This window comes from Ruditapes philippinarum, unplaced genomic scaffold (assembly GCF_026571515.1).
Source record: "Ruditapes philippinarum isolate M1 unplaced genomic scaffold, ASM2657151v2 ctg11837_1_1_1_1, whole genome shotgun sequence".
Classification (NCBI taxonomy): Eukaryota; Metazoa; Mollusca; class Bivalvia; order Venerida; family Veneridae; genus Ruditapes; species Ruditapes philippinarum.
Window position 1 is genome coordinate 1 of NW_026863413.1, and position 12,273 is coordinate 12,273.

The window sequence follows — 12,273 nt, forward strand, 5'->3', positions numbered from 1 at the left end:
TCACCCCGGTGACATAGATGATATCTCAGAAGACGTAGATGTCTTCGTTGCTAAATTACTTATGATACCAATCGACCAGAAACTGGGAAAGCCACAAAAACAAGTGTCGGGTTTAAACCTTTGATGTGTTTATCTTATTATAATCATTTTGTCTTGAATTTCTAGCAATGTAAGTATATCATTGGTACATTTACAAATAATTATATCACAGTATTTAAGAAGTATATAACGCTTTGATAGCAACTTTGAAATTTGAAAGCAGTAAAATTATTTAACATCTTTGATGCTAGTAATTTATCTGGATGTTTGCTTTCAGTACCGGATTGTTATATTTTGGTACTGAAATATGTTATAATTTCACTGGGTAATTTAATTTGTCGTAATTGCTTGAATAAATTATTTTCTATTTTTACTTGATTTGCTAATAATTGTACTGGATTTCTTTATTGTTTTTGTTGTACTCTGTTATTTCAGTTTGGGACTGGATTATATATTTTGGTATAGCAAAGTTAATTGTCGTACAGGGTTATTATACAGTTGTCGTGGATTATTTTGTTGTAGTTCCACGGTAGGGAATCACGTGACTTTTACGGTTACGCGTACAGACAATATGGCGGCCTAAAAACCTCGCTTCACATGTGTTTTTAAGGTAATTCTTTATTATATCCCTTTTACTTACATACGAGACCTGTTGCAGCCTACGCAGAATAAAGAATTGTTGCCGCCTATACCTTAGTTTTCACTCCTGTGCTCATAGATTTTACAAACACTCAAAAATTCAACAGAAATTTTCAATGTGAACAATTGTATTTCGGGTAACATTCACGCAAAATTTGTATTTTTTATGAATTTGATTAAACTACGTCGAGTTAGCAATGAGAAAATGTTCATAGAATTTCTTTATTTGAAAATGTAAATATTAGGCATGTTAAATGTTGACTGGTCATTTTCTATTCCAAAACATGAGAGAAAAATGATTTTGGTAACTCCCACGCATACTTTTATTGTTGATAACTCCCACGCAATATTTTAGGGGCAGGCAATATCTATGCAGGTTATAGCCTAGATATTGATTGAACAAAATCATGATTGATGCATTTAGCCTTAAACGTTCAAAGAATTTTGAATAATATTAAAAATACCGCCACAAGGTCCTGGATAGAATAAAGCCCCTATGGATAGCAGGATACATACTCACGTGAATATATTAAATGAAGTTTCGATATAGATGAATTAATCGCAGAAATTAAAATAAAAGTCTCAAATATAAGAAGGAGGTCGATTTCAGTATATGACAATTACAGTTGTCATTTTTCATAGTTTGCAGATATGGGCGGTTCCAGTTCGGGTATTGTTTGTGGATAATGTTGGGCAACATTTGTCTTAATGACCACATAAACTGGCTACTCGGCACAGGACTTTGTAAATGTTGTGACAAATCGAAACGTGACAGGTATGGCATTTTATGTTATTCGTTATATTAAGATTTTAAAGACATTCAAGTCATTTTATCACTTAGTCTTTTATGAAACCAACTTTTTTCAAATTAGTGTCTGTATTTAACATTATTATGTTGTGTGTGTTTTTTTTAATCTAAAGCATAAAAGAAAACAACCTAAAGTATATTAGAATGGGTCTTTTATTTTACAAACTAGGTAATAAAATCTAGAGGACTTATGTTTGAATGTCATCTTAATATCAGCAGTAAAACCCGTAACGTTTCCGATTTGCTGGGCTATAAAATGTTTTACCACAACATTTATAAGGTCCTGTGCCGTGTAGACTGTTCATGTGGTCAATATTTGAGACCTATCCGCGAATGAAATGTTTCCCACATTTATCACAAACAATATCCGAGATGGAACCTTCCATATCTGCAAAATATGAAAAATGACAACTGTAATTTTACTAATAAAAACAGAAATACAAAACCTCCTTCTAATATTTTAGACTTTTGTATCAAAACGCGACCTAATTGAATGTTTTGGGTTTGGTAGGCCTTACGCGAAGTTATTGATGTCCTTGGCAATTTATGATTTTACAAGCCATGCCTTTTTGAAATTTATTTATCATATTATTGTAACCTATAAGCAGATGAAGTGTTGTTCGCCCCATATAATTTACGCCCCAAGACGATTCGTCAATTTAGCTGTATTAATTTTATATCTTAGTGATAGTAAAATTAAATGTGAATTAGTTTGAAAAATACATTAAATCCATTGCATTTTCAAAATAAATATTGATTAAACTGTTTGTGGTTAAATAATAAAGTTGAGTGTTAAATTTTAAGTTTAATTGCCGTGAATATATAGGGAATAATAAGTTTATTTTATATTCTAGATCCTGGTCCTGGCTGAAATTTAAAGTATTACAGCTGTAGCTTCTATACCATAAATTTAACATGGAAAGGACTTTTCTTGGGAAAATGCTGACGTAACTGATGGGAGCAGTTTTTCTTACCAATCATAGGTCAGACTTAACCCTTTCCCCCATGAGCATATTGTGAAAAATGGCCATTTTCACTTAAAAGCCTCCTCTTACAAGTTCAAACTGCTATGAAACTATGAAAAATGCTTCAATACTAATCAAACTTGGCACAAATGTTGACTGGACCATTGCTTTTGTAACGACATGCTCAGTCTTAATTTTCCTGTTACCATGACAACGAGGGATAAAGGGCTAACAAAAAATGATGAAAAACTTTTGAATCACCCAAAATCTAGTTTTTACATGTTAACATGTGGTCCTTTACCTAATTTTGGTGAAAAATTGTTGTTTTGTAACATTTATAATTTTTTAAGTTAACCCTTTCACCCATGAGCATATTGTGAAAAATGGCCATTTTCACTGAAAAGCCTCCTCTTTCAAGTTAAATTTCCTGTTACCATGGCAACGAGGGGACATCTCAAAATTGCCAAAAATCACTATTTTGCCTCGTTTTTTCCATCAAAATTTACTTCAAAGTGCTGCAACTTCTCAAGGGATTGAGATAGAGTCAAAGGCTTTTCAGCGTTGGTTACACCTTACCTTATGATCGATCTCGGGTCATTTAAAGCCTCTCACAAGTCCAAAATTTTCTTTGCGATGAAGGGGGCACATCCCCCTTCTGGCAACCCCCTGAAGTATCTTTTGGACAGGGGGCGGCGCCGAAAAAGTGCTCACTTTTTTTAAACAACATTTCTCAAACGAAAACATGTGTTTGGGGGAAAATAGGACATTTTCTCACTATTTTAGGCCTAAAGATTGGGGGGGGGTCGACAGTGCGTTGTTTCGCGTATATATGAGGTTAAGGGTTAAATAGCTTCTTTTTAAAAAGTTTTTGTTGTTTTTGTACATAATTTACTGTCAATATGAAACTTCAGCTGTATCTTAATTTCTATATGCTGTTTTATTATGTAAATCTTAGAAGATAAGCATTTTAATATAAAACAAATCCCTAAATTGATTAATTATATATAATTTGAGATTGACCAAGTCAATTTTAACATGTAACTTCTTATTTTATTTGCAGAAGCAGTAGAAGTATTCAAACACCATCGTGACACACTTTAGACATACCAAGAGAGCTCTAGAAGAAGAACTGGATTGGTAGATTGGAACAGATTGTAGCTAAAGGACTTCTTAAATCGTTTGAATGTTAGCTACACTTGAACTGTAGTTTTGAAATAAAATAGCTGAAGTATTTAATAGTGTCTTGATATTTTTGTTAAACTCTGTTACGTACAGTACTTTGCTTTATATTTATATTAAAGTATGTTGAAATGACATTGAAACTTCAACGTTGGGCCAACGTTGAACTTCAACGTTTTTTAAACTTTCAAATTCGAACATAAATCTAACGTTATTTCAACGTTGAAATCTGATCATACTTCAACGTTGTTCACCGTTGATGTGCCTGCTGGGTTACTTCTATCAAGGACCTATTTGCGGTATTTTTGATATTATTCAAAATTCTATGAAAGTTTGATGCTAAATGCATCAATCATGATTTTGTTCAATCAATATCTAGGCTATAACCTGCATAGATATTGCCTGCACATAAAATATTGCGTGGGAGTTATCAACAATAAAAGTATGCGTGGGAGTTACCAAAATCATTTTTCTCCCGTGTAATGGAATAGAAAATGACCAGTCAACATTTAACATGCCTAATATTTACATTTTCAAATAAAGAAATTCTATGAACATTTTCTCTTTGCTAACTCGACGTAGTTTAATCAAATTCATAAAAAATACAAATTTTGCGTGAATGTTACCCGAAATATAATTGTTTACATTGAAAATTTCTGTTGAATTTTTGAGTGTTTGTAAAAGCTATGAGCACAGGGGTGGAAAATAAGGTATAGGCGGCAACAATTCTTTATTCTGCGTAGGCTGCAACAGGTCTCGTATGTAAGTAAAAGGGATATAGTAAAGAATTACCTGAAAAACACATGTGAAGCGAGGTTTTTAGGCCGCCATATTGTCTGTACGCGTAACCGTAAAAGTCACGTGATTCCCTACCGTGAGTTCTGGATTTTTTTTATTGTAGTTCTGGATTATTTTATTGTTGTCCTGGTTTATTTTTTCATTTTTTGGTATTATTTTATTCTGTAATGTTTTAACTCTGTATTGTACTTTACATGTGCATTTAGAGCATGCTTGACTATAATTAACTTTTAAAATGTGAATTAATTCATCATAATAGTGGCCAAATGTAATTCTATTGGTATTTTAACCTCCATACAAAATACCATATTCGATTCCAAACTGGAAAAGAAGCAAACTGAGACCAAACTATAAGGTAACTGCGAGTCTTTTTGGAAACTGCAACAGGACACCCCAAAAAATAAAAAGTTTTCGAGAAATAAAAGTTTTATCATTTAGGGGGGAAATGTGGTTAGATGTTTAACAGCAAATGAATGTAGCACTGAATTTGCAGTAATGTGTGATTAGAAAAAGGTAGCACAATGTAAACAAAGAAGTATTTTGACTTCCATACAAAACAGTAACTTAATATAACTATATCAATTGCTAACAAAGCACAACAATTAAAATGATAGTTCATCTATATGGCAAATACGTTCTTGTTTTGAAATTGTAATACTTTTTAGAAATATAAATGGCAGTTTTTTCGCAGGCATAATAGGCCTCATATCCTCGGGGTGGATACAGATTTGGTTATTTTATTAAATTGAGTTTGCATTAATTGGTTCCAAAAAAGGCATATTGCTGTTTTAGAAATTGCTTGAACATATCACATTCAAGAAATTTGTTAACATGTGTTTGACAATGCCGTACGATGTTATCATAAAATCTACATTAGAAGCAGTAGCAAATATTCCTTTTTATAATCACACTATTATATTCATTTCAATAAGGAGTACTACTTGACAGTTATAGAGTTCGTTTTCTAAAAAAAAACGTCCAAAGGGTTTGTACTTATCTTGTAGAAAATGCCAGCGCACAAATCTGTTAAGATTTAACACGATAATTTTGTGATGTCAAACACTGAATAATTCTCTCCACACAAAAAAAGCTTCATAACCGAAATCTAAAAAATCAGTGTGTTCTTTGAAACTCTTTTGTAAGAAACATATGACATTTTTCTCTAGTTTTTTTCTTTTTTCTTTCCTAAAAATCAAGAAGATTATTAATTTAATTGTCACGCATACATGCGATACATTTGGGTAATTAATATATTCACGCTTGCTTTCATAAGTAATGTGAAAATTCGTAAATTTGACATTAATTTAAATCCACCCCAAAAACTTAAACATATCTCATATAACATCTTAATAAATTAATGTCAACGTTGACATTTTATTATGACATTCAATACTGGCGATCCAGAACGTTTCAACAAAACCTTATTTACAAAGCGGGGTATAAAACAAGGTTCATTTCTTTCGCCGTGATTATTTAATTATTTTTATATTAAGATTTTAATCGGTGTAGTTATTTTTCAAGGGGTGCTTTGATAATGAAATTATTTTAACTCATGGGTAAAGTTAAATCTTTTTTTGTTTGGTTTGGTCGCACGGAAACTGTAAACTTTCTATGGTAATATCGCTATTTTCCAGCTTTACTGGTGAAGGAAGACACTAGATTCCCGCTCCGCGGTCTTCCAAGGTCACCCATTACTTGTGGAGGAAGAGGTCGGATGTCCTTTCGTTCATTATTTCAGGCACGAACGGGCACCTTCAGAGTAGAACCACCCATGCTGGCTGGATAGCTTCCTCACATGAAAGAATCCAAAGTATCTGTCCGTATTCGAACCCATAGCGGTTAGGGGCACGTGATTTGATGTAAACGACCTTAGCCACTCGGCCACAGTAACCCAAAGAAGTATATCATTGGATTTTATGTGTAGGTTTACGAATTATTCTGATTACCACGCAGCAATTTCTGTCAAGGACGACACAAGTTTGTTTTCACACAAAACTAGTGTTCAAACTAAAATTGTTTATCATTGACAATAAATAGTATTAAATACAAATAAATATTAGTTACTTTGCCTATTTGCCCGTTAAAATAACATGAATTCGTTTGTGAGTCACGGACTGAAAATAAAGGTTACTGTTTCTTTTAATGACCTCTTAATTTCAAGGTAATAATCCTAATTTACGTTCCATAAAATTAGCGTTAAATTGCCAGTTCAATTAAAATTCCATCGGTGTAAGGCAAGGCGATACGTTTAAACCCGAATTATTCTACTGTGCTAAACTCATTGAAATTTTCTTTAGAAAAGAATGTATTTTAGCATTTCACGTGACAATTATATCACTTTTAAAATACACTATGTATTATCTTAACACTTCATCGGGTCACATCCTTTTTTGAAAATGCTATTACAACTGTAAAATGACATCATTAAGATAGTTTGTCCTTTTTAGGGGAGTTATGTTATAAGACGATGACAGGTTAACTTGAGAAAATGAGTTATTACTACCAGGCATATACGATAATTTGATAACTTGATCGGTATATGAAGTGAAACAGTTTGGACGACCAAGAGAACAGGGTGATTTTGTGCCGATCCAATGTTCGAATCATTTCAATGCAAATGGCCTCGTTGTGGGCCTTCCATCTTTTTTGCGGAGTTTGGTGTTGGTTCGAATCCCGACAGGGGTCAACCTATTTCTTGTCAGGAACTAATTCAAGTTAGCTAATATTAGAAAGGCCCGTTGTTTTACTTACGGACCCTCAATGGATTAATTCCCGAGTTTAAATCCACATAAGGCTCTTAAAGGAACTCTACTGTGGTCCAAAAGCATAAAAGCATAAAATTTTAATTTCTCACATAGAACAGTTGGGTCATTTAAACAGAATGATATGCTCAAGATATTTCATAAATGTACTCAGAAATAAATTGAAAGTCGTATTTTTTGTGCTTTTCCTATCCCGATTATGCATAGCAACGCTTTTCAATTTTGGGTCATTTTTCACAAACAGAATACTAGTAATAAATGAGCAATTCAGCTGAACATTTTACGTTTAAGTAAATTAATTTCAAGAAAAGAAAAAGAGAAAACAAAAGAAAATATTTAATGATTTTTTCTTGAAATATTTAATATGTTCTTGCTTACGATACTTATTTTTACTTGTTATTTTATTGTTGTTTTTATTTTGTCATTGTTCCTTTTTTTAGTAGATTCAATTAAAGAATGATATTTCAGAAAAAAAGTAATAATAACCATAGCAAAGTGAAAGCCATTTTTTACATAATAATAATACATCTGGAAAATAAGCTTAATTATTGTGGCTTCAGTGACTGGATGGTTAAGTTCGCTTGCTTCATATCACCAGCCCGTCACCGATTTGGGTTTGAATCCTGTCAGGGATATCGGATTCTTTCATGTTTGTAAGCTATCCAGCTAGATTGGCGGTTTGAATTATAATCAGGTGCCCGCACGAGGGGCGGCCGATATGTTCCTTCACCAGTAAAGCAGAGAAGCCACCGTGTTATTAGAAGCCACCATGTTAAAACACAACCAATAAGTATAGAATAGATGTTCAGTGATATATGACATTTGAATACCGTCGGAAACAAAATAGTTTTTTACAATGGGCACATTGCAATGTAATGTTATATTTATTGAATGCCTATTCAAAATACGCGGAGCATTTGGAGTGATACAGAATCAAGATGACGAAGTAAGATATTATTATGTCATAAATAACTTAAGGAAAAAATGTAAATGAGGTTTTACAAACTAGAAACCGTTCGAATAAGTTAAGAACAGGTGCAGTAAGATGGATTACGGAAGATCGTAAAAATCAACAATAATTATAAATATGAGAGTACATAGTCAGCACATGTATAATAAATAGATATAGTACAGATTGTTTTGTGTGTAAATATAGTACAGTTTTAGTAGACATAGAGTACATATAAAATAAAGTACAGATAAAGTACGCATTAAGTGCAATACAGGTGCTATTAAGATAAAGTATAATACAAACATAGTACAGATAAGTTACAGATAAAAATAATGTACAGAAAAAAGTACAGTAAAGACACAGTACAAATAAAGTATGGATGAAGCTAATGTACAGATAAAGTACAGTACCAACAGAGTACAGATAAAGTATGGATAAAGATCATGTACAAACAAAGTACAGTACATACAGAATACATATAAAGTACGGATAAAGATAATGTACACGGTACAGATAAAAGTACAGTACATAAAGTGTACAGATAAAGTACAGTACAGATAGAGTACAGATAAAATATGGAAAAAGATAGTGTATAGATAAAGTACAGTACAGAAAGAGTACAGATAAAGTACGAATAAAGATAATGTACTGATAAAGTACAGTACAGATAGAGTACAGATAAAGTACAGTACAGAAAAAGTACAGATAAAATACAGGTTAAGATAATGTACCGATAAAGTACAGTTCAGATATAGTACAGATAAAGTACGGATAAAGATCATGTACAGAAAAAGTACAGTACAAACAGAGTACATATAAAGAACGGATATAGATAGATAATGTACAGATAAAGTACAGTACATACAGACTACAATTAAAGTACGTATATAGATAATGTCCAGATAAAGTACACGAACAGTACAGGCATACTGCAGATAAATGATAAAGAATACAGATAAAGAAAGAGTACAGATAATGAACATATAAAGTACATTACTGATAGTGTACATATAAAGTGAAGTACGGATAAAATAACGATCAAGTACAGTATAGATAGAGTTAGAGTACAGATAAAGTACAGGAAAGGATAAAACACAAATTTAGTACCGTTACATTATAGAGAACAGATAAAGTACAGTTCAGACACAATAAAGATAAAGTACAGTGCAGATAGAGTAAATGTAAAGATAATATACAGGCGAAGTACAGTATACATGTAGATAGAGTACAGATAAAGTACGGATAAAGATAAAATACAGTTAAGATAAAATGCAGATAAAGTAATGTACAGTTAAGATGTTGCAAGAATAAGTTATTTCACCTGTACTGCAAAAATTAGTGTTAGAGGCAAGTTAATGTTTCTTTGGGCAAGAAACTTCACATTCCTTGCTTAGTAAAAATTATAACATCGAGTCTTTTGAAGAAGTTTCACGTTGGGGACTATATAGATAAATTTGCTGAATCAGCCGTTTGGAATTCTCTATTTTCGTATTTATTTAACTGCCTGCATGATTAAATATGCTGAACAATAACGGTTAAATATAAAAACTGAAAACCGAATATGCGTATTGTATTAAAAACCTACCGTATCAAATGAACCCAACGAAATTGTATCAAAGCGTATCAATTGAACCCAACGAAATTGAAATAAAGCATATCGATAAACAATCTTGCCATCTAAATTAATTCGCGATAAAAATTAACAATTCATCAGTATTATATTACGTGTAATTTGTTAAATTAAAAGGAAAGTAACAAGTTTTAAGTGAAATTGAAGTCAAGTCGGTGCAGACGGGTTGGCCTTTTTACGAAAATAAAAGCCACAATTCAAAGATTGTTTAAATCAGTAATTGTTGGGTCAGAGGTGAACGTTAATCTGGATAAAAAGAACAGTATCGGAATTTAATTGCACAGGGTGTATTTTATAACGCACGTGCCTTTTACATTAAAATAAAGAGAAAATGCATTTGTAACAGGGTTTTTCTTCCATTGTGTGTGTTCTTTTGTTTATTGTAAACGAAAAACAAAACCAAAAATCTGTAACAAATAACTTAAAGAATTTCATAAAAAATAGCTTTTAGATCGCTAAATTTAATATGCAAATGCGCAGTTGATTATTCTGTACAATTATTTATTGTTGCTTTTAAATAAGATTTCATAGGAACGATAATAAGTGTATAGGTATATGAGCCACGTCATGATTAAACCAACATAGTGTGTTTGCGACCAGCATGGATCCAGACCAGCCTGCGCATCCGCGCAGTCTGATCAGGATCCATGCTGTACGCTTACAAACCCTTTTACAAGTAGAGAAATTGATAGCGAACAGCATGGATCCTGATCAGACTAAGCAGACCCGCAGGCTGGTCTGGATCCATGCTGGTCGCAATACGCACTATGTTGGTTTTGTCATGACGCGGCTCATATTATTTTAACAAACTACATAATAACTCTCTCAGGCATTATAACAAAGAGAATCCTATCTCTCTTGCAGGATACAAACCGACAGCACTGAGGAGTAGGTAATTTAGGTTAGAGACGTTAATACAAAAGGCTTTGAGGGCCTGTAGCACGGTTTCAATGGAAGACTGTAAGCCCGGTTTCAATGGAAGACTGTAGACCGGTTTCAATGGAAGATTGTAGCCCGGGTTCAGTTGAAGCATGTAGCCCGGTTTCAATGGAAGACTGTAGACCAGTTTCAATGGAAGATTGTAGCCCGGGTTCAATGGAAGATTGCAGCCCGGTTTCAATGGAAGATTGTAGCCCGGGTTCAGTTGAAGCATGTAGCCTGGTTGCAATGGAAGACTGTAGACCGGTTTCAATGGAAGATTGTAGCCCGGTTTCAATGGAAGACTGTAAGTCCGTGTTCAATGGAAGATTGGAGCCCGGTTTCAATGGAAGATTGTAGCCCGGGTTCAATGGACGATTGCAGCCCGGTTTCAATGGAAGATTGTAGCCCGGGTTCAGTTGAAGCATGTAGCCTGGTTTCAATGGAAGACTGTAGACCGGTTTCAATGGAAGATTGTAGCCCGGTTTCAATGGAAGACTGTAAGTCCGTGTTCAATGAAGATTGCAGCCCGGTTTCAATGGAAGATTGTAGCCCGGGTTCAGTTGAAGCATGTAGCCCGGTTTCAATGGAAGACTTTAGCCCGGGTTCAATTGAAGCATGTAGCCCGGTTTTCAATGGAAGACTGTAGCCCGGTTTCAATGGAAGACTGTAGCCCGGGTTCAGTTGAAGATTGTAGCCCGGGTTCAGTTGAAGCATGTAGCCTGGTTTCAATGGAAGACTGTAGCACGGTTTCAATGGAAGACTGTAAGCCCGGTTTCAATGGAAGACTGTAGCCCAGTTTCAATGGAAGACTGTAGCCCGGTTTCAATTGAAGATTGTAGCCCGGGTTCAGTTGAAGCATGTAGCCTGGTTTCAATGGAAGACTGTAGCCCGGGTTCAATTGAAGCATGTATCTCGGTTTCAATGGAAGACTGTAGCCCGGTTTCAATGGAAGACTGTAGCCCGGGTCCATGAAAGACTGTAGCCCGGGTTCAATTGAAACATGTAGCCTAGGTTGCGTTCCAGTCTGACGATTGTGTTTGCAAAATGTTCGATAAGAGTGATATAGAACAAATGCATTTGATATCAGGTATTTTATGTGAATTACTCAAATTACATTATTTAATGTAACTATGTATTCTCGTTATAGTTTACCCTCACTTACTGCTTTATATACTTAATGCATGCAGGAACAAATTCCTTGTAAAATTGACTAGCCTTTCGTTTTCGTATCTAGTTAATTCTGAACCCAGTGGACATTGTTTTTGTCAGCTGTTTATGCTTAATAATTGTTACTATGAATAACGCTTAAATTGTCTGACATTTTCGATCTTTATTTTGTCGATTAGACACCTGTTAGATTCTTAAGTACTCATTTATTAATTTGAATTCTGATTGATGTGCGCATATATTTCTATTTACTATCTGTAAATTAATATTAATTTGTTACATGTATTATGCTCTTCAATATTGGAGGAATAAAAAGATATATTATTAATTATTATTTGTTACCGACTAGTACAGAAATTAGTGCGTATGTTGATTATAGAAAAGCTCAACACCCGAAGCTACTGGAGGAAAAT